The sequence below is a fragment of the Carassius carassius genome, chromosome 31, assembly GCF_963082965.1.
Source record: "Carassius carassius chromosome 31, fCarCar2.1, whole genome shotgun sequence".
Lineage (NCBI taxonomy): Eukaryota > Metazoa > Chordata > Actinopteri > Cypriniformes > Cyprinidae > Carassius > Carassius carassius.
This window is the reverse complement of record NC_081785.1, coordinates 15,515,224-15,539,043: the sequence shown is the minus strand read 5'-3', so window position 1 is coordinate 15,539,043 and position 23,820 is coordinate 15,515,224. Positions and strand designations below refer to the sequence as shown.

Genomic DNA, 23,820 nt, shown 5'->3' with positions numbered 1-23,820 from the left:
CCACTTAAAAGCTACTGCTAATTATAGTAGAAACGTAATTTTCTGTAAAGTTGCTTTGTAATGATTTGTATTGTAAAAAGCGCTATAAAAATAAACTTGAATTGAATTGAATTGTTATAAAATATTTCATTAATCTCAAGGTACATATTTCTGAATTTTTTTATTTTTTTATTTTATTTGAGTTTTTTCTTTTGACATGTAGCAGATTCATGAGACTTCTCTAAGTAAATTTCTCTTGTTAGTCCTTAAGCCCAATATCCCATATGACATTCACACATCGGTGATGTAATCTCCTGTGCAGATGATGAACTCTATGGAGAGATGAGACATAATGAAATTAAGTTGTCCTTTATAAAGAGAGTGATTACTAAGCTTTAGAAAATCCACATTCAATATGTTTTGAAAGCAGGACCATAGCTAGAGCCTTACAGGGGTTTACACCCTTAGGGATGCAGCCATCAATCTTTTGTGTTAACATTGAATTTTCCCATCTAATGGGAACAGGTTTTAGGTTATTTGTTCTTGTGTTTTCATGGCTCTAGGCCAGAGCTCTGGGAGTAAACCTGTTCATTTTGATCCCCACTGCCTATCCTTCATATACTGAAATCTGGCCCCTAATGTCCACTTATCGACCGCAAGAAGTGGCCGGGCCCAATTCACTCTAGTGAGTGATGGTAAAGAAAATGGACGGCTCAGTGTCTGTGCTTCAGATCTTCTGCTGAATGTAAAATATGAGTAAATGATGAATCAGTTTCATTATTTTGTTAATTTGCCACAAATTCTCACTTCTATAAGTTATTTCCAGCATACATAATATGATTAAAAAACATGAAGTTAACACATTTTACATGGAAGCTGTTTGATTAGTTTTGTTGTTGTTGTTATTTTTATTTTTATTTTTTGCATCTCCTTTAAAAAATAATAATAATAAGATTACTTCTATGGGTGTCTATGTTCACAATATGGAGGCATTTATCAACAAATGAAAAATGAAGAAATGTCTTCTGATTGATTGATTGATTGATTGATTGATTGATTGATTGATTGATATGTTTGTTAGCATTTTTTTTTAAATAACATTATAAATGTCTATACTACAACTTTTGGTCAATTAAATGCAATTTTTTAGGATTTAGCATTGCTTTAAATTTGATACATTTCATGCAGTGCTAAATCAAATTAAATTCTTTAAAAGATCTTTCTGAACGATATTATATTATATTATATTATATTATATTATATTATATTATATTATATTATATTATATTATATTATATTATATTATATTAATTATATTATATTAATTATATTATATTATATTATATTATTATTGTATTATTTTGTATTATTTTGTATTATATTATATTATATTATATTATATTATATTATATAGGCATCTAGTTTAGTTCTCCCTGTTAGGACAGTGTCTGGATGTTTTCTTAAGATTCAAATTAATTATTTTAATATTGGCAGCACTATTTTTTATCTACATTTTTAAACAATTGCCTAAACTAACCAGATTGTTAATGCTTCTAGTGATGGAGCACCTAGTTAACACCTGGTTAGTGCAGTCTTCATCTGAGACTCAGGTGGATGGATGAATTATAATATTAATCCAGAGTCCAAAATGATGATTTCTGGGTTAGCGTGTGCTGAGAGGTGGCTGATACCGTGGCTCAGCTCTGAAGGTCTTTTTGGATGAGTTTTGCAGCTGCTGGCTAGCAGAAATGGAAACTTCCATTCCAGTGAGCAGAGAGAGGACAATATCCAAGGAGTTGTGCCTTTTTCCTGCCTGCAGATCAGTGCCATGCATTATTCATGCTTTATCCAGGTTTAAACATGCGCCCTGGGCCTTTAGACCGGTATGATCCCTCCACGAAGTATAGCTAGAAAGTTTAGGTCGTTTCTTCATTCAGTATTTGTGGGACTAATTCTAAAGCTCTAAATCAAACTGAAGTGTCCTGACCCCTGCCTTCTAGTGCTTGTGGGGCACAGCGGCGTGAAATTGTACAGGCTTTAATGTCTACAGAGACTTTCAGAGGCTATTACGGCTTTGAAAGCAAAAACCAAGCTGTTAGTGGCTTACTGTAAATAAACACAGTTAGGGTCAGATGGGAGAACGGATGGCATTATAAACATCAGTATTATGTTGCTCGCATTTTCACATGAGCTTAACCTGTCATTTTTTTCTCATTCTCTTCCATTGTGGTACAAGATAATAGAAGCACTGTGGTTTTATAGTCTGAGGCCAATATTATCACATTCTCCTCCTGACACAACAGGGCAAGTCTCATATGTGAGAATTGAGTTATTAGAAAGGATCTGTTTAACTGTTCCTCTGATTCAACATTTCACTCCATTAGTTGCTAGTGTACTATTATGTCCCACACACCCACATCATCTCAGTGATTAACTGCCCTTCCAAAGCAAGAGATACAAAACTCTTGCACTTTCTTGCACACTTTTTGAAGATATTCAAAGGTTGTTATTAAAAAGAGAGATTTTAAATAATTTGTTTGCTTCACTTTTTATTCCAAATTAAAAAAAAAATTATTGCTCTGAAGTTGCTCTATGGGGAACTTACATTAATGGAGTTTTCAGTAATGTTTTCCCTTAAAAATCAGTTTGACTTCGCCGTTCACACAGAAAGCATTTTTCATTTCACTGCACTGCTTTTCCATCATTTTTATATGTAAACGAGCTGGACAGATTTCGTGCTCTCTTCCAGTATCCCATGCAAGATGTGGTGCTCTAGTTAAAACAATTTGTTTTTAAATGTATATTTAAAAAAAAAAATTATTATAAGTCTTTGTGTGTTTTTGTATTCTTTAAGGGCAGGTTCACACATATACTTTGCTGTTTTAATCATTAAACTTGCTTGGCGGATGGGGACGTTGGATGCCCATTTCCCATTTTTTAGTTTGTATGATTCTTTAGGGTCTTCATAGAATGTCTGCAACATACTTAGAATTCTGCCAGCAGTCATGGACAGGGCTTGAGCAATATGATGTCATACTGAGCATAAAATCTGAACAGCTTGATAATTAAGACTGTTTTAGTTTTTTTTTTTTTACGTAGGTTTATTGAGAGGATGAAAAAATGAAGTGAATGGATTTTTTATCATTGCAGGGTTGTTGTGTCCACAAATCTTGCATTTATAAGTAATACAATTTCTAAGTACTATTTTGTGTACTAGCATTTAAATATGCAAGAGTTATCACTGAGGAATAGTAAAAACTTTCACCCTCACACAATACTCCTGATCGCGAGGATTCCTAATGAATGACTGGATTTCGTCAGTGAAAATTCACTGAACAATATCAAATGTGACTATAGCTTAAGTCTTCATTTTAAGATTTGAATAATGTCTTAGAGATCTTAGTGAGATCTAAGGTTACTGAGAGTACTGTGTATAACTGTTCTGCTACCCTTTTAAATCTTTATGCAAATCATAGAAAGTTGCACATTCCTGAGTAAACTGTATTTTACAGCTGCTAAGCTGCTCAATAATCACCCCAGTAATGTCACTGATTGCAGTTCCTTATATCTGCTCAGCCATTATATCATTATAAAACTGGAGAAAACAGGTTACTCACATTTAGACTAATCATAAAAAGCCACATCCATATACTGAAGGGATAATGCCATATTTCAGCTCTGATGGTGTTTATACAGGCCCACACAACACCGATGCAGAGTAAGCATATTACAAATGGATCAGGTTCTTGCACACATTAACCTTAGGCTTTAATTTCCATTAAAGCTCATCAACCTTCTGTTGTCACAGAAGTTCTACAGTCCTTGTTAAGTCCACTGCTGAGTCTGAGTGTCCTCATAAACATTTGAAGGGCTACTTACTTTTAAAGCCTGCTGAGCTTAAGTCCTCTATCATATATTAATGAGCTCTTAGGAAACCTTGAATTTTTAAAGCAGTGCGGGATGGAGATTAAAATTTAGCCCAAATCGGTTGTCGACATGCCCATCCGGCTTTTGCTGACTCTCTCTCTCTCTCTTCTCTTGCAGTTGTAATTACTCCTAATGCAAAAGCTTCATTTATTAACGGAAAGGTGCTTTGAGCCATTCGCTCAATCTGTTTCTTTTATGGGAGACTATGTTTACTGTGTATTTAATTTATACTGTTCCCTCTCACTCCCTTTTTTATACTGTTTTCTGTTTGCCGATGTAGGGAAAATCACTATAAGGCTGATCCATATAAGTGTTTTCCCTTAGTATTCCAGACAGTCTGGGTTTCAACAGCAATTGCAAATGTTGGGAGGATGCTCCTTTCTTTACAACTGCCCTTAACTTAGAGGGTTGCAAAATGTGGTCACAAAACTGACTATATAGAGCGAAATATTAAGATTAGATATTCAGCTGCAATTTAATGTTAAATTTAAAGTATGTTTATTTTATAATATAATAATTTAATTAATAGTGTGCATAATATTATAAAGACAACATATTACAAATCAAAATAATTGGTTTGATTAGATTTGTGTCTCCGTTCTAAGGCCAAAACAAATTATTAAAATATAATTAAGAGATAATTTCGTTAGGTTTTTATTATTATTAATTATTATTACTGTTTAATGTTAAAACTAGGGCTGTCAATAGAATAAAATGTGATTAATATCATGATTTCCAACAATTTTTTATAAAGCAAAATGAAATAGTAATAATATTGCATTTGTTAAATGTTTACTATATATATATATATATATATATATATATATATATATATATATATATATATATATATATATATATATTTCCCTATCTGTCGGTCACTACGAGTTATGTCAAACGACATATGGGGTCTCACTTGGGAGGCCAATCATCTCTGAGTTTAAGAGAAAACGCCAATGAAAATTGGCTAGTGGATTTAACATACCTGAGCCATTCCCCGTGCCAACGGGTATAAATAGGGTGACAGGTGCATCCACTCATTAGATTTTTGCTTCGGAGCCGAGTGGTTGTATGAAAGCTGTTATACTCCACAAAAGTCATTCATCTGCTGTGTCGGGAAGCTGTTCTGGTTGGCGATACGGGCAAACAGCGATGTCTCTTTCAGTGATTCCCCTGGGCGCTTCAACTAAGAGAGCAGATTACCTAAAAGAGCAAATCACGGACGATTCGCGTCTTTTTAAAGACGCTGTTTCGTCCGCGTCATTCTGGATGCGATCGTTTCCTGTTCTCTGACAACAGCCACGATCGTTGTCTTCCGTGTCTGGGCATTCAGCAAGCTGAAGGCTCGTTCGTGGATGGTTCATGCACGCACTGCGTGTGTGACCATGGCAACGCTGCGATCGCGTCTCTCCTTTCTTAAAGGGAAAGGAGGAGACCCCTCTGTCACTACCCGTTCCGGTTTCTCTGCCACGAGCAGAGGACCACCGGCTAGTGCTCTGGGAGATTTGAAGGTGACAGTGAGAGCTTCTCCGCCGGGCCACGCCCCACGGACCTCTTACCCCTTCCGCAGTGTTTGTCCTGTGCGGCTGCTGGGTGATTTTGCTGGGCTGTCTTATGGCAGTCCCAACGGGTAATTCAGTTTGCCGCCGGGGATCAGATGTCGATTGCAGCATCAGGGATGGGCTGTTGACCTCTGTGGATGAAGATTCGGCGGGGCTGCCCCCCTTGGTTGTTGTCGCCACTGCCGAATTGGACCCAGAGTTGACAGCCATGCTTCCCCAGGCAGCTGTGAGCATCAGGATGGAGGTGAATGCACCGCCCAGCCCTGAGTGCTCATGGCTGTTCGATTGGTTCTCGGTGTAGAGCGTTTTGCTCTGGTTCCTTTCTTCACGGATGTGCATGGGAAAGTGATGTAGTCGTGGATGGCCCCTTTTTACGGCTGGAAGAAGCTCATTTCGTTCCTCCGTCCTCACTACCCTCAATGATGGGGCAGCTAGGGGTGCGTCGACATTCCCCAGCAGGAGACTGTGATTGCGGTGCACTTGTGTCCGCAAAATGCCGCCACTGGGAGGAATAGTACGCGCCTCTCACCCAAGGCCTGTAAGCTGTCGGTCGCTCTCGCTGCCAAGGCTTACAGTGCTGCGGGCCAAGCTGCCTCTGTTCTGCATGCCATGGCTATCCTGCAAACTCACCAAGCCAAGGCTTTAACAAATGCACGAGGGTAGAATCAACCCGAGGTTGATGCAGGAGCTGCGCACGGCGACTGACCTCACCCTTACGGGTGATGGAAGTCACGACGCAGTCCCTCGGGAAGGCGATGTCCACTCTGGTGGTCCAGTAGTGCCGTTTCTGGTTCAGCCTGGTCTGTATGAGAGACGTTGACAAAGTGCACTTTCTCAACTCTCCCAGGCTTTCCTGTGTGGCGACGCTGTCAGGGGCTATGCCCAGCAGTTCCTGACAGAACAACAGCAGACTGAGGCCATACAGCACATCTCTCCACGACGTGATCCTCCGGTTGCCACCATTCCGTCGCGGGCAGTGCCTCAGCCTGCTCGTCGCCGTCGGCGCCCCCCTGCGTCCTCCACACCAGCTCTGCCCCGTACTGAGAGTTCTTCGAGGCCAGTGCGTCAAGCCCCGCACAGGAGAGCGGCGCCCCCCGTGTCACTTCCGGCTGTGAAGCCCTCTAGGAAGACGACTAAACGGCCCTGACACGGGCAACTCGGAGATGTGGGAGACTGCTCTTCAGGAACTGGCGGAGACAGAGCCACTCCTTCCCCCGGAGGAGGCCCGGGTGGAGAATCCTCAGTTTTTGTTTCTTTCTGTTCCGCCGTTGGTCCAATGGCCGGCGGCACCCACTTTTTCATAAAAGAGCTATTTCCCTTTCCTCCGAGTTGCAAGGCTCGCGGGTTGATGATGAGCAACGCACTGCCTCCTCATTCTCACCCACGACGCCCCCTTTCGCCAGCGGTCAAGAGGTCGCGGTTCGGATACGCAACGCCTCTCCACGCATCTCTGGCCAGTTCCTCCGGGAACACGAGGAGTGTGGCGGTGATGACTCGGAACGCGATGCCTTCTGGGCCATTCGACACAACTCCCCATCGCTGCGCCACTGTGGGTATGTCGACTGTCCCTTTGGTGCCACTTGTACGGAGTTTGGGAGCTTGGCTTGCGCTGCCCAACCCGTCATGCTGGCTCATTCGGACAGTCCGACTCGGTTATGCGATTCAGTTCGCCCGGCGACCTCCCAAGTTTTATGGCATGCTCGAGACTTCGGTGGCAGTCCGGGACGCCTCTGTCTTGCGCGAGGAGATTGCTGTCCTACTGGCGAAGGATGCAATCGAGCCTGTCCCTCCAGCCGAGATGAGGACAGGGTTTTACAGCCCCTACTTCATCGTACCCAAGAAAAGCGGTGGCCTTCGGCCTATCCTGGATCTGCGAGTCTTGAATTGGGACCTGTACAGTCGTGGCCAAAAGTTTTGAGAATTACATAAATATTAGTTTTCAAAAATTTTGCTGCTAAACTGCTTTTAGATCTTTTTTCAGTTGTTTCTGTGATGTACTGAAATATAATTACAAGCACTTCATACATTTCAAAGGCATTTATCGACAATTACATGACATTTATGCAAAGAGTCAGTATTTGCAGTGTTGGCCCTTCTTTTTGAGGACCTCTGCAATTCGACTGGGCATGCTCTCAATAAACTTCTGGTCCAAATCCTGACTGATAGCAACCCATCCTTTCATAATCACTTCTTTGAGTTTGTCAGAATTAGTGGGTTTTTGTTTGTCCACGCACCTCTTGAGGATTGACCACAAGTTCTCAATGGGATTAAGATCTGGGGAGTTTCCAGGCCATGGACCCAAAATTTCAACATTCTGGTCCCCGAGCCACTTAGTTACCACTTTTGCCTTATGGCACGGTGCTCCATTGTGCTGGAAAATGCATTGTTCTTCACCAAACTGTTGTTGGATTGTTGGAAGAAGTTACTGTTGGAGGGTGTTTTGGTACCTGAATGGTGTCAGGATGCTTTACTGTTGGCATGACACAGGACTGATGGTAGCACTCACCTTTTCTTCTCCGGACAAGCCTTTTTCCAGATGCCCCAAACAATCGGAAAGGGGCTTCATCGGAGAATATGACTTTGCCCCAGTCCTCAGCAGTCCATTCACTATACTTTCTGCAGAAGATCAATCTGTCCCTGATGTTTTTTTTTTTGGAGAGAAGTGGCGTCTTTGCTGCCCTTCTTGACACCAGGCCATCTTCCAAAAGTCTTCACCTCACTGTGCGTGCAGATGCGCTCACACCTGCCTGATGCCATTCCTGAGCAAGCTCTGCACTGGTGGCACTCCGATCCCGCAGCTGAATCCTCTTTAGGAGATGATCCTGGCGCTTGCTGGACTTTCTTGGATGCCCTGAAGCCTTCTTTACAAGAATTGAACCTCTTTCCTTGAAGTTCTTGATGATCCTATAAATTGTTGATTTATGTGCAATCTTAGTCCCCACAATATCCTTGCCTGTGAAGCCATTTTTATGCAATGGAATGATGGCTGCATGCGTTTCTTTGCAGGTCACCATGGTAAACAATGGAAGAACAATGTTTTCAAGCATCACCCACCTTTTAACATGTCAAGTCTGCCATTCTAACCCAATCAGCCTGACATAATGATCTCCAGCCTTGTGCTCGTCAACATTCTCGCCTGAGTTAACAAGACGATTACTGAAATGATCTCAACAGGTCCTTTAATGACAGCAATGAAATGCAGTGGAAAGGTTTTTTGGGGATTAAGTTCATTTTCATGGCAAAGATGGACTATGCAATTCATCTGATCACTCTTCATAACATTCTGGAGTATATGCAAATTGCTATTATAAAAACTTAAGCAGCAACTTTTCCAATTTCCAATATTTATGTCATTCTCAAAACTTTTGGCCACTACTGTACAAGCTCCCGTTCAAGATGCTGACGCAGAAACGCATTATCAAATGCATTCAGCCCCAGGACTGGTTTGCAGCTGAAAGACACGAACTTTCGTGTCTCGATCCTCCCTCGCCACAGACTGTTTCTGCAGTTTGCATTCGAGGGTCAGGCATGGCAGTACAAGGTCCTCCCCTTTGGGCTCCCTGAAATTGTATGTGGCTGCCATTTCAGCCCATCATGATGCAGTGGGGGGCCGGTCCCTGGGGAGACATGACCTGATTGTTAGGTTCCTGAGGGGTGCCAGAAGGTTACATCCTCCTAGGACACCCCTGATTCCCTCCTGGGACCTCGCTATTGTCCTGGCAGGACTTCAGAGGGGTCCCTCTGAGCCGCTGGATTCAGTCGAGCTTAAGTTCCTGTCTCTCAAGACAGCGCTCCTGATCGCGCTCACTTCCATCAAGAGGGTCGGGGACCTCGAAGCATTTTCGGTAAGTGAAGAGTGCCTTGTGTTAGGGCCGGCCTACTCTCACATTGTCCTGAGACCCCGGCCGGGATACATGCCCAAGGTTCCCACCACTCCCTTCCGAGTCCAGGTGGTGAACCTGCAAGCGCTGCCCCTGGAGGAGGCAGATCCAGCCTTGGCGTTGCTGTGTCCCGTAAGAGCGCTTCGCATATACGTGGACCGCACCCAGAGCTTCAGAAGCTCTGAGCAGCTCCTGGTCTGCTTTGGAGGTCAGCAGAAGGGGAAGGCTGTCTCCAAGCAGAGGTTGGCCCACTGGATAGTGGATGCCATCGCCTTGGCATACCATTCCCAAGGTGAGCCATGCCCCCTGGGGGTGAGGAGCACGGTGCCTCTCTGGTGGACATCTGTCAAGCTGCGGGCTGGGTGACACCTAACACCTTCGCGAGGTTTTACAACCTTTGTGTAGAGCCAGTTTCTTCCCGTGTGTTGGGTAACAGGTAAATTGGCGGGAAGGGCTGGCTGGGTGTCACACTTGCTGCGCCATTCCCCCTAACAGCAGGGATGCGAGCGCCTTTCTTCTCCCAGTAGAGTTCCCCGGTTGGCGCACCCTGGTTGAGCATCCTCCAGCACCCTCGGCAGTCAGACTTGGCGGAGCAGTCTGTCGCCAGGCCCAGTACTGGTGTTAGCATGCCCGGAGCTCCGGTCAGCGCCTGTATTGGGCTAGGTGTCCATATGGCTTGATTCCCTACAGGTAATCCCATATGTGTATTTTTCCATGGTAAGGGGTCCCTCTCGGCAAACCCGTGTCTTCCTTTGACAGACCCGTTCTGTCAGTCTCTTCTGGCAACCGTTCCATCCATATTCTAAGGTAGGACCTGCCTCAGAGACCCCTTCCATATGTAGTACTGCCCCCTGGGTCAGTCCATATCAGTATCTCCACGTCACCTCCCTATGGGTAGGATCGTGATTTGCTCTTTTAGGTAATCTGCTCTCTTAGTTGAAGCGCCCAGGGGAATCACTGAAAGGGACACCGCTGTTTGCGCCGTATCGCCAAACAGAACAGTTTCCCGACACAGCAGATGAATGACTTTTGTGGAGTATAACAGCTTTCATGCAACCAGTCGGCTCCAAAGCAAAAAACTAATGAGTGGATGCACCTGTCACCCTATTTATACCCGTTGGCACGGGGAGTGGCTCAGGTATGTTAAATCCACTAGCCAATTTTCATTGGTGTTTTCTCTTAAACTCAGAGATGATTGGCCTCCCAAGTGAGACCCCATATGTCGTTCGACATAACGTCTCCGTTCCCTCCATCAGGGGGGATGTAACCGAGACGAGATATATATATATATATATATATATATATATATATATATATATATTAAACATTAAATCTTTTTTTTTTAAAGGCCATTGGCGATATATGGATTTTGTTGGACACGGGAGGCTCTCAAAGCATGAGCAACTATTGGGAAGATTATAGTCACTCTATATGCTGTATAAGATTTAACCTCAGCACAAACCTCTTTGAAATGAGACCCAGTTATCTGCTCACTGGTAAAAAAAATTTTCTGATTCACCATCACAATCTTCTACAGTCTTAGTGTTGTAGGTTTGGCAGGAAAGCATAAGAATACTACCATCAAAATGTGTCTGTACGCCTCAATTTAGGAATAGATCACCCAAAATGACAATTTGCAGAAAATTTTGTCACACTCATCCAAGATGCAGATGAGTTTGTTTCTTCATCTGAACAGATTTGGAGAAATGTAGAATTACATCACTTGCTCATAAATGAATCCTCTGCAGTGAATGGGTTCCGTCAGAATGAGAGTCCAAACAGTTGCTAATAAAAATAATAAAATAAAAATCCATCCAAAGTAATCCACACGACTACAGTCCATTAATTAACCCTTTTCGAGTCGATTAACGCGGATGCGCGTTTTGAGTCATTTTCTCCTGATAACCCCGAAAAGAACCTAAATTACACTTTCAGTTTTAATCGTACAGTTTTAATCGTACAATACATCAATCGAATCTGTAAAGGGTTTACTTTTTTTGGATACAGACATAATAACAACAAAACTTTGTGCACTTATAAAATAAAGATAACAAACAAGGTGCGCTGTCTGCAGCCTTTGTCTGCGCTGATCTTGTTTTACAAACACGTCATTTAAATGAACTGTATAACTCCGTGAATATTCAACGAAAATACACGAGAGAGATATCTATAGAAAACTTGACATGTCTATTTTTAAACTAAACAAGTGCCGCCAAAAACAGATATTCTGTGATAAAGTAATCCATATGAAAACAACGCGATGTCTGTTTTTCAAGTCTCCCTTCATTATATCTAATGTGACCACGCCCCCGCGCTGAATGCGCTATTCAGATTCAAACTGAAGCGCGCGACTTGAATACGCCCATAACAGAGGAAAAAGCAGCCAGACTGTATGAGGTGCCCCTAGGGACATTATTCAGAATTACCATGCATATACATGTACTTTTCCTCTCACATACACATATGAAACCAAAGTCATTCACATACTATCATGAAATGCTCACACACATACAAGTGAAATGCTTTTACAAACAACTGAAACGCTCTCATACACACAACTGAAAATATTACGCTCACACACATACAAGTGAAATGCTCTCATACATACAAGTGAAACGCTCTCATACACACAACTGAAAATATTACGCTCACAAACACAACTGAAATGCTCACACACATACAAGTGAAATGCTTTTACAAACACAACTGAAATGCTCTCATACATACAAGTGAAATGCTTTTACAAACACAACTGAAACGCTCTCATACACACAACTGAAAATATTACGCTTACACACACAACTGAAATGCTCACACACATACAAGTGAAATGCTTTTACAAACACAACTGAAATGCTCTCATACATACAAGTGAAATGCTTTTACAAACACAACTGAAACGCTCTCATACACACAACTGAAAATATTACGCTTACACACACAACTGAAATGCTCACACACATACAAGTGAAACGCTCTCATACACACAACTGAAAATATTACGCTCACAAACACAACTGAAATGCTCACACACATACAAGTGAAATGCTTTTACAAACACAACTGAAATGCTCTCATACATACAAGTGAAATGCTTTTACAAACACAACTGAAACGCTCTCATACACACAACTGAAAATATTACGCTCACACACACAACTGAAACGCTCACACACATACAAGTGAAATTATTTTACAAACACAACTGAAACGCTCTCATATTCTGACATATTCTAAACGCTCTCACAACTGACAAGATTACGCTCACACACACACAAGTGAAATGCTTTTACAAACACAACTGAAATGCTCTTACAAACACAACTGAAACGCTCTCACTTACACAACTGAAAAGCATTTCAGTATGTTGTATGCACGCATTTCAGTTGTGTGTGTGAGAGCGTTTTAGTTGAAACGGAAGCACATTTCAGTTGAAACGGAAGGTGGTTAAAGTCCCCACTCCAGTCCAGTTGGTGGCAGTAGTGCACCTCAAGACGAAGAACTAGAAGCTGTTGAAAGAAAGCATAAACGCGCGCGCCTTTCACAATACAAGCGACCGCAGTTGACCGTTCGTTCGCCCGCCAATCGCGCTACACCAATGTCTACTCAACAGCAAAGAACATTAACCGAGGCAGCGGGCTTGCTGAACACCATATTGGCCTCAGCAGAGACCATCAGAACCCTGTCAAATGTCACAACAATCGGGCAGCAACCGACCGTTGCAACTCCAAGTGTGGACACTTCGATGGACAGTCACCTAGCGTCGCTCTTCCCTACCCGCCAGCGTAGCAGCGTGTCATTGCCAACCAGTGTTGCCAGATTGGAAATGTCCAAGTATCGTACCAGAAGTTCAAAATTATCGTATTTGGAAGAAAATTATCGTACACGAGTCAAAAGTGTTATTTATCTATTCTAAACCAAGAACATTTTGACACGACCTGCAAATGACCAGAATAGATAACAAGGCGTATTGTTGGACAGAAGCAGTGAGAAAAAATACATACCATTATTTGCAGTGACTGTCTGCGTCGCGGCGCATATTAAAACATATTAAAATGATTTTTAACCCTTGCTTTGTCGCGTCCAGTGAAGAAAGAATTTAGCTGTTGCTGCGTGGTGCAGTTAACTCCACATCTGAGCCGCTGTCATCGGAATCCTGCGTGTTGCCAGATGTTGATGTTCATGGACCGCAACTAGTTCTCATTGGCTTTAAAGCAGGGCACTCTCCTACATTCTTAACACACCCTCAGGTGCACATGAACGCATTTATAGTGTCTGTAATGAGCCGATTTCTTGTATGAGTAAAGAAGCCCTATGACTGCAACTACTATCATTACAATTTTCACAAAATTCTAAAATTATCGTACATTACGGGATTTTTTTCATTATTGATCGTACATCGTACAGAGGTAAAAATTATCGTACAAATACGATAATTATCGTACGTCTGGCAACACTGTTGCCAACTGCAGGTCACTTATTGCCAACTGCAGGTCCAGTCAGGAGAGAACGTGCTCCACCACGTTATCAAGCACAGCAATGTTTCAGAACATGGACGTCAGGCACAAGGAGAACAAGGTAAGTTAGAAACCAGCTTGCTTCAGCTTGTCATTTTTTAAACTAGATAGACAGCTAATCGCAGCACCTAAGTTAGCTAGATAACGTGATGCATCATCCAAACACCCATTTTCGTTAATAACGTTACTTTGACAGATTTAAGATAATGTTAGCTAGCTAGCATTATACTATGCGAAAATCGTTCCTTCCAGCCGGCCTAGAACCAACCCCTAACTTACCTAGTTAATCTTATAAAGATATCCCCTCATTGCCTGCCAAGATATGAACGAGTAACGTTATTAAAAGTAATGGTACCTATGCAAAATTTATATTCTACAAATAAGGCCTTAAAAGTATTATTTTTGTTTACAAAGGTCATAGTCATTGTATTATCTGTGGCAGCATGACTTAAATTTCACTGGCTAATTACTTGTTACATTCTTATTTCAGAGCTAGGGCACAGCAACATGACCATTTCAACAAGGACCTAATACTACTGCCCAATCCATCATGGGAAGCAGTGTGCAAACAACATCCAAAAGTACAGCTACACAAGCACGGGCATATCCTCAATGCCTATGAAATACAAAAGGCCTGGGACCACCAGACTGTTATGGAACGCATCAGGGATGGCTTTGGTGATCGTCTCCCGGAGGATGTCAGGTAATGGCTCATTTTGTTCTCCTTTGTACATTAGTAATACAATATGTATTGATAAAGCACTTTAAAAACACAATCATCATTGTGTACACAAGTGCAATCATGATTATTCAAAACATATATGATTTTAGGCTTTTTTTTTTTAAAGTATGTTAGTCAGTCACACCTCAGGAGCAAGAAACCAAGGGGACGGACATCCACACACACCAGCGTACAACGTACCAGTGTAGTGTTTAGCTACATATCCTATAAGCCTTTTTTGTTGTTGTACTATCTCCCTTCTTTGTAGCCTCCAGTTCCTAATGGCATGTGGCAATAAGCTGGTGTCCCCTACACTCCAAGAGGGTCAGGATCTGAATGGGATGCTAATCCATAAGGTTTATAAAACCAAAGCCCTGTATGTGAGACCATCAAGGACCCTTCTAGTATGTTTTTCTGTTATTTTTTTGTCTATTTAAAAATATAGCAATATGTAGCAATATACAGTAAAGCATTAATTGACATTTAACATTATTATTTAACATTATTTGAGAGAAATCAATGTTTTCACAAACAAAGTCAATTCACAAAGCATTTTATCTTAGCACTAGGAGTACTCCTAAATCGCACTAAAATATTTTAGCCAGGAGTTTTCTCTTAAAAGTCATTCACAACGCCTTTCAGACCTACTCTTAGTAAAGAAAAATGACAACTCCTAAACTAAGAGTGAGTCTTCGTTGCTATGGATGACGTCATTACTCATGCACGAGCTTGACTGAAGTGACCACCTTGATTGGCTGATGATTGTAACGCGGGAATGATTCCAAACACCTCCCCTACGTTGATGAGTGACAGGTGGCAGGTCTGAGAATGCGTGCGCTAAACAAGTAGTGCGAAGGACGGAAGATGATAAATAACTGAATAAATTGCCTAAATTAATAAAAAGTAAGGCAAAACAAATAGCCTAGCCTATGAAACATATGGATTGATGCAATATCTTTGCAACATTAAATTAATCTGTCACTATATGCCTCTGCATACGTTTGCAAAGAGAAGAACATTATAACATTATAACTTGATTCACAATGAAACGTTACAATTAGTAAATGCAATGAGTAGCCTAGTTTTGTTGTTGGTGGCGTTATTGCATCCCTAGTTATGCCTGCAATGCAAAATTGTTCCCTCGCGATTGGAAGCTCCTGTAGCCGCCGCATACGCATTTCAAAACATCGCAATGTGAAATGCCACAAAAAGCAGTTTGTGAATAGGTCTTAGTGAGTTAGGAGTCCTCTCGACTTCTTTTAAGCTGTCCCAGGCTTAGGTGCTGCTTTTAGGGCTAAAATGCTTCGTGAATTACTCTTAGTCAAAAAAATGAAGAGTCCTAAAGTTAAGAGTGGCACTCCCATTATTTTTAGGAGCTGCTCCTAAATTCGCCAGTTAGGAACTACTTTTAGCCTTAAAATTCTTTGTGAATACGGCCCCTGGTGTTTACCAGCGCTTAATCTTAATCTGATTAATAAAATATTAAAAAACTAGAAATAAATACTGTACTTATGGACAAAATCATTTTTGAGCTGCAAAAGATAACTTCGCAGTTCACACTAATTTAAAAGTAACCTATGACATTCCATTCCATCTAAATTTAAATGATGTCATGGATCTCAGCATGATGCAGTAGATGTGGCGTATTCAGATAACTTTGATATGGTTTTTACTGGGTTTAACTTCATATTGCCCGTCGTGCACAGTTACCCTAAAGGGACCACGGTGGTGGTGCCACCGGCTTGGGCCCTTCATTGCTGCTCTCAGCTATATTATATATTTGTTTTTCTTTCTCTTTTGAAGACTGACTTGGAAGATGAAAACGAACTTTCCCTCATCACTGCCAGATCAATGTTGAGCATGCATTCATCTACTAAGGACATTGATGAGGATTGTTTTGAAGTGTCTGGTCAACAAATCCCAACAAGCATGAGCAGCCATGGCACCACCAGGGCCTCTACAAGCAGTCATGATGAAGATGGCAACCCTGGCCCCAACTGTGACGCAGATGAAGACAGGTCTAATGCCACCAACCACACTGCCGACAGTGCTGCTAGAAGTGGCGGTAACCCTGGCATGAGCGGCCTTGATGGAGGCTGCCTTGCAAGAACTGATGGCAACCCTGCCACAAGCAGTCATGATGAAGACTACTCTTCATATTTGACACTCATGGCTACTCTTCCAGATGACAGCTCAGATGACGAGGAATTACAGCAAGCAATAATGGCGAGTATGGAGAGTCAGATGTAAGTAGGACACACAGAATGTGAACTTCAAAGATAAGGATATGAGGATTATGTGATTATCATGTGATTATTATCAAAATGTGCATGCATTATTATGTCATGCACATTTTGGATTTATCAACTCCACAAAGTATGGGTAACTGAGTATTTTTCTGTTAATACATTTTTAATGTTATTTGTATAGTGCAGAAAAGATCCCGGTTCAAGAGATACTGCTGGAACTGTCAAGCAGAGTTAGCACAAAACAGCAATGCAGATTTAATATAAATCACTCTGCTGTCTGGGAAGGTGCCATGCGGGGCTTCAAAAGGGTATCCTATGACCCCAACTTGATGATGTGTGTAAAATTCTCTGATGACATGGGGAGAAATGAAGAAGGGGTTGATTTAGGAGGGCCAAGGAGGGAATTCCTGAGGCTGCTGATGGAGACCATTGCCAGGTCACCCATGTTTGAGGGAAAAGAAAGCAGCAAAACCTTAGCTCTTGACAGTACTGGTAATGACTGACTTTTCAAAAATTTGTAGTGAGTCATTTATAGTTTTGGTAGTTTTTACATACAACTGTTAGCATTGGAAATTATGTATAAGTTATTTAATAGCCCAATGAAAATATTTTTATTTAATATTGAGTCTTTATGCATTAATCAATATTCCATTTATTTTCATTCCATTGTTTTGCAGCTCTAAGGGAGGACTGGTACTATACAGCTGGCAGAGCCATTGCTGTAAGCTTAGTACATGGAGGTCCACCATCTAACTTCCTCTCCCCAACAGTATTTTCTCTTCTGGTTGATGGCTCAGCAAATCCAGGACTAGAAGAAATAGCTGACACCGAACTCTTGGATAAAGTCAAAAAGGTCTGTAGTTAGACATTAGACAAGTAGACACACTTACATTAGACTGAGGTGACATTACAATGTTCTCTTGCTGTTTCCCGTTGTGAGAGGGAGTGGCAGTCCAGCCAAGTATGGCCATTGCGGAATCCCAAATTTCCATATGATGTTTGAATTCTGCCACTATTCAACAGCCAATTGTAGTCAGTAAAGTGTTTTTTTTTTTTTTTTTTTTATCACATTGTAGCAATGTGGGTAAAAACTGCTCTTCTATTAAGTGTTGGGGAACACTTGGGCATTACGTGATTATGCAGACCTCTAGTGTCCCAGTTCTTACCAATACATTATAAGACAAATAAGTAGCCTCCATAAAGCCATCCTCCTGCTCTTTGTGATGCTAGGTATCTGAAAGTACAACCCTTGAGGACCTTGAGGAGTCAAAGGCCCCCCTGCTTGACTATCTGGCCAATGCAGGATGTCTGAGGCCTATGCGGTCAATAGGAGACAGGGATCTGCTGGTGCATGACATTGTGATGTTTCAAGTCATCCACAGGGTTCAAGGTCCATTTCAAAGGTATTCAGTGTTGGTTGTCAGTCAGCAGGGCTCCACGCTAACCTTTTCCCCAAGGAGCACTTGTTATCTTAAATGACAACATTTAGGAGCACAAAAAGAAATGTAGGACAGAATTTATTAACAAACAACTTATTATATACATATTTATACTATGTTTTTGTGTGTGTGTGTTTGATCTTTCTCCTTGTTTACAATTATGATGTGAAAACCAGTGGAGTACTACGAAAGTAAAGACCCTGGTATCTGGACACTCGGCATCTCGACACTCAAATTATTGTCAAAGCTTTTTAAAATATTGAAACAGAATTTTGGAAAATTTGATACATTAAAAACAGCTTATAAGTCACTGTTTTCTCATCACAGTGATCATAGAAAACACTCATCACAGATAACTGCTGTGATTTGTGCATTGTGGCTAGTGGGATGGATACACATGATACAGCAGCAGCACCCACACAACCCAAGCCACGCTTTACACAAGATTACTGAAAAATATTCATAACAATAACTTAAGTAAAGCAGATGTAAAACAGAACAAGGGGAAGGTGATGCTCTCAGGAGGAGGTGACTAAGAGTCTATGCTATGTTGCTACATTGATTATGGTTTCATATATTTGCATACTATATAGCTTACCACTAGTTTAATATTAATTCCAATTACAGCATTTTCATGTTTATGGGTTGTTTTCTTTCATTAAATCCTTATGTAAGAATAATGCTCTAGATTGTGATTAGTTAACGCTAGATTGCTGTCGCACATCAGACTTTTTGTCTGTCCTGCCCAATACAGGCTGTGATTGGTCGATTGATGAAAAGTGACACTGACAAGCCCATTGGCTTTATGAAAAGTTGAATGTTTAAACAAAAATCACCTGATATAGCTGATATTCCTTATCTTTTCCCCATATCTTGAAGCTACAGCTTCCAACTGCCAATGACGCCCTGCCTGTTAATTATACCCCATAGGTATATACCCCAATATTGTGTCTTGTGTCGTCTGCTAAGTGTTTAGTCACATCTCTACTCGTATCTGTTTTTAGGGGCATATGTGAGTGAAATGGTCACAATGTAGAGACATGAAAATTGACAATTCACAAGTGAATTAGGAACTCTAATTAAATGAATGATGGTCCATGTTCTTTATACAGATTCTGTGAAGGATTAAAAACTCTTGGGGTTCTGGAGAAAATCAAAAGGCATCCAGACCGCTTTCGCCCCCTATTCTGCTACGAGGCAAGCACACTGACTGCTGATCAGGTGGACGATCTTTTCAGCATTCGTCTGTCTCCAGAAGGGAGCAACAAGAGAGCTGCTGAGGAGATGGTTGTTACCTTCTGGAGAGACTATCTCCAGGATGCAGAAGGTAAAGTAAAATGATGAATCAATTTTTTATATTTCTTGTTGGAGAATTTATTCAATATCAACTGATGCAAATTGCTATTGCAAGGGGTGGGAAGAGATTTCTCGTCAGGTTAAAAGCTGTTCGCACAATAGCATTAGAAACTCAACATCCTGCAGCTGTTTTGCACTGTTGGCCAGTCAAAAAATGTATTTATGTGACAAGTGATTGTCAAATGTTATTTATGTAATCTCAATCAAGCGGCAACCTCTGTAACTTAAACCTGCATTCTGTCTAACAGCCAGCAGGGCCATTCCTCGCTAGTTTCATGTCTTCTTCAATACAACATGTTCTTTTAGTAAATTATGGTGCAATTTAGAGGAAAATAAACCATAAAGCAGAGTATGCTTCAGGGCTGGACTATCTGTGATTGATAAATCGTTACCATGGTGCTCTGTAAATCAGGCCAGAGTGGCATCGTATCCACGGCACTGTGTAAACTGTAAGCGCTGTTAAAAAAGCTTATTTGGAGTTGGCTGTTCACTTTCTCTGGTGAGTACATTTAGTTTTAAGCTTGTTGTTTGCTAGACAAAATTGTCAGCCAAACTAGCTAGGTAAATATGGTTACGTCCGGTGCCGCTTGTTGCAAAAAACCAACATGGCGGTGCCCTATCTGCCAAACTCGAGGCTTCAAAACGGCAGTCCACAAACCAATGGGTGACGTTGGGATGTTTTGTTTTAAAAGTCACTTTTATACAGTTTATGGGTTAACGTTGGATACTTGATAGATGGCTAATATCCAACGTAAAAGTAACTGCACCACAGTGCCATTCCCTTGCCGAAATATTACGGTAAAGTGTAGAATTTGAAACACCACGAAATAAAGGATAATTGTAAACGATAGTCATTTTGTTATCGAAAACATGATAAATATAGTCATATCGCACTGCCATTGAACCTACCATAACCCCCCGCTAATACAAGGTACAAGGTAGTTTATTAGTCTTTATACAGCACAAGGCTGCATAACAAAACAAAATTTGTAGTTCCTTTCTGCTATACACACAACATATAATCAAGTGTTAGCCTATATTAAAATATGGTAACATATAAAATAAAACAATATTTACAGTTGTTTATATACATACACATAGCTATACCAGAGTTTCCGCTAGAAAAAAATGGTGCCGGTCAAAGTGACCGGCAGAGGTTTCGTTTTCCGGACATTTCAATGATATGCCGGTCAAATATCTCTTAATTGGTCGTTGAGGAAAAGGCTATGTAACTTAAAAAAAATGACATAATCAGGCCGAATGCAACATGTTTAGGCTATTAGCCTAACTTTCAAATAAAAAAATAAAAAAAACGGAAAAAAACATGAACGTCCGTTTGGCGTCAATCAACGGCAATTGTTTTTACTAGGGTTTCACATTCATAGTTTAACAAACCAATCCCCCTTCTCCACATAAAATATCTGAAGCCTATTGTTTTTACTCAAGCGAACTTCCCAGTGTCTCTCCACAACCTGCAATGCGCATAAGCCGCGTTACCTTGTTCTTCGCAAGGCGACTTCGCTGCTTCGTCTTGATCCGATTCTGCAGCGAGAACCCCCTCTCTGCAGGAACACTCGAGACCCATTTTCTACTCTGGTTTTGTACGTTTCTTCAATCGGATCTATTTGCAATCCATTCCATTCTAAACAAACAACACAGTTTATATGCTTCATCCTTGTTTCATTATTCATTAAGATAATAATTAGCCTAATAAATGCGCGCATAATTATCAGTGAACTTGATAAACGTTGCAGATATGTTTTGCTATGCATGCACAAACAAATGCCTTTCAACTAATGTGTGCAAAATTCAGAATAAAATGAATGTGCAGCAATTTGTACAAATAGAGAGTCTATGTCTAGCTAGCCTACTATACGTGTTGTAGCCAATAAGCTCATTTAGTTTAATATTTGTTAAAATATTATAATGTTATTTTTTTAATTTATGTGGATTATGAAAAGTGAACCGCACGTGTAAGATAGAATGTGCAATATCGAGAGAAATGGAGCTGGTCAGACATGAATTTTGACCACTTAATTAAGCTTGGTTTTGTAGAAAGACTTTTTTGAAGTGAATTTCATTTTGTATAAATTGTATCTTAATTTTAATAATTTTTTTATCAACCAAATTTCCTGTATTTGATATATAAGCAGCAAATATAGCAGACAATGGGCCTAATCATGCAGGCGCCCGCGCGGTCACTTGCATTGCTCGTGAACGGGAGCGCATCTCATCCTAATTTAACGAAACTCAGCCTAGGCCTCACAGACATGAAATATATCCATAGTAATCGATTGTCGAGTTCACGCGCATTGGTTTAGTACCTATGATCACGCGCGTGAACTCGACAATCGATTACTATGGACTTCGCCCGAACACAGGATGTAAACAGGTATGAGCGCTGGCTGAATAAACATAATTTTTATTCATATCTTTCACATCTACTGCAGTCAGATTGACCCGTGTTCACTCTAAAGGAATCACTCACATGATCTGTGCACTTGTAATGACACATCAAGGATGTTAAGAGGCTAAAAGCAGGTTTAAAACTTGCCCCATTGAAGTCAACAGGGTGCAGATTAAAAAGAGGATAACACGGTGTAGGCAACACCGATTTATGTCGTTGTTCTCTGTATTGACAGCACTCCGAATGTGCAAAAAAATGAGCTCAATGTTAAAATTGACCGGAGTTCTCCTTTAAGGATTTAATGAATAAAAACATCCCACAGAAATGAAACCTCTGTAACTGGATTTAATCTTCTGTTATTTTAATCCTGATTATTGCTTACAGCTTCCTCAGCAGGAACGATATTACATGCATTGGATTTTGTTAGTTTTAGATTTTGAATAGTCACATGCCATTTGAATTTTCTTTTCCTTTACATAAAAACATTTCCACCAGAAATCGGTGCATACCAATTCACCAGAATGCAAAAAATTAAGTGTTTAATGCTCAAATTTGTCATAAATCAGCATTTTCTTAAAAAATTGTGGAAAAATGTTGTCTTGTGAGCTAAGTGTCTCATCACACACCTAACTTTAAGTTAACCGGCTACCACTTAAAATGTTTTTTTTTTCTTTCTGTTTTTTTTTATAGAAGAAGAAGGGTCATCCAAACTACAGAAGATATTGGCCTTCTCAACTGGAGCATCTGTAGTACCACCTATTGGTTTTTCTCCAACTCCCTCGGTCCAATTCATTCATAAAGGAGAAGACGACTTCTCATCTACCTATGTTCCCTATGGCCAACACATGTGTTAACTGCATCAGGTTGCCACTTCATGTGTCATACCAGCTGTTCAAGGAGAAGTTTGACTTTGCATTAGGAAACACATATGGGTTTGGCAGGGCCTGAACATAATCCCGCTCTGTAATGCGTTTCTCTGTGTCTGTTTGTCTTAAAAAGGTTTTAAAGTACAGTTTTATGCATTTCTGAAAGGCCCATTCCTTTAAATTACATCTCCGTATGCCATATAATTTGCACTTATTAGAAAATACAGAACAGTTTATATTTCCACTGCAATTCAACAGACTTAATCAGCCTAAGGTTAAAATATATTTTTATTTTTACATGTCTCTCAAATGTTAATTGTTCATTTATTTATAATTTCCAGTGTTCCAGAACCTTAACATAACTCCCATGTTATTCACTGAAGTAATTGCAAAAGAGAATGAAACACATCTATTCCATGGTTCCCATCATTTTCAAGTGGATTCACTTGTTGAATAATGTTCATTGTTGTGTCATTAAAGGTTACATCAATGTCTGGAATTATAACATTGTTATTGGTTTGAAGTTCAGGTAATGGTCCTTCTTCGTCAATGCCATAATAGTTGTCAACGTCAAAGATGTCACTTATAACCGGGTGAATTCCTATGTTGTTTATGACACCTGCATGCCACAGCTGAAGAGGTGTCTGCCCCCCTTGTGTGGAGAGGCCATGGTTGTTCCACTGGTGGACAAATTCTGTTACTGACCTTTCAATTCTTGGTAAAAAAACATAATGTAAACAAAATAAATGTACTTCGTTCAATGATTCCAGTATACCCTGTTCCTCCATGAAGTTAAAAATGTTAATGAAGTGTCTAGATACAACTCTGTTGACTTCTGCCCATAGTCTCTCAATCCTTTGGTTGTGTACTGAAACACCAGTAATAACACTACGACTGTTTAATCCCCTTCTTTCCA

At 40.7% G+C, this 23,820-nt stretch overlaps 1 pseudogene; it reads left to right on the top strand.

Annotated features, from left to right (window-relative positions):
• Positions 1-5,890: 5,890 nt before the first annotated feature.
• On the top strand, positions 5,891-22,986 carry LOC132111925 (G2/M phase-specific E3 ubiquitin-protein ligase-like; annotated as a pseudogene).
• Positions 22,987-23,820: the final 834 nt, after the last annotated feature.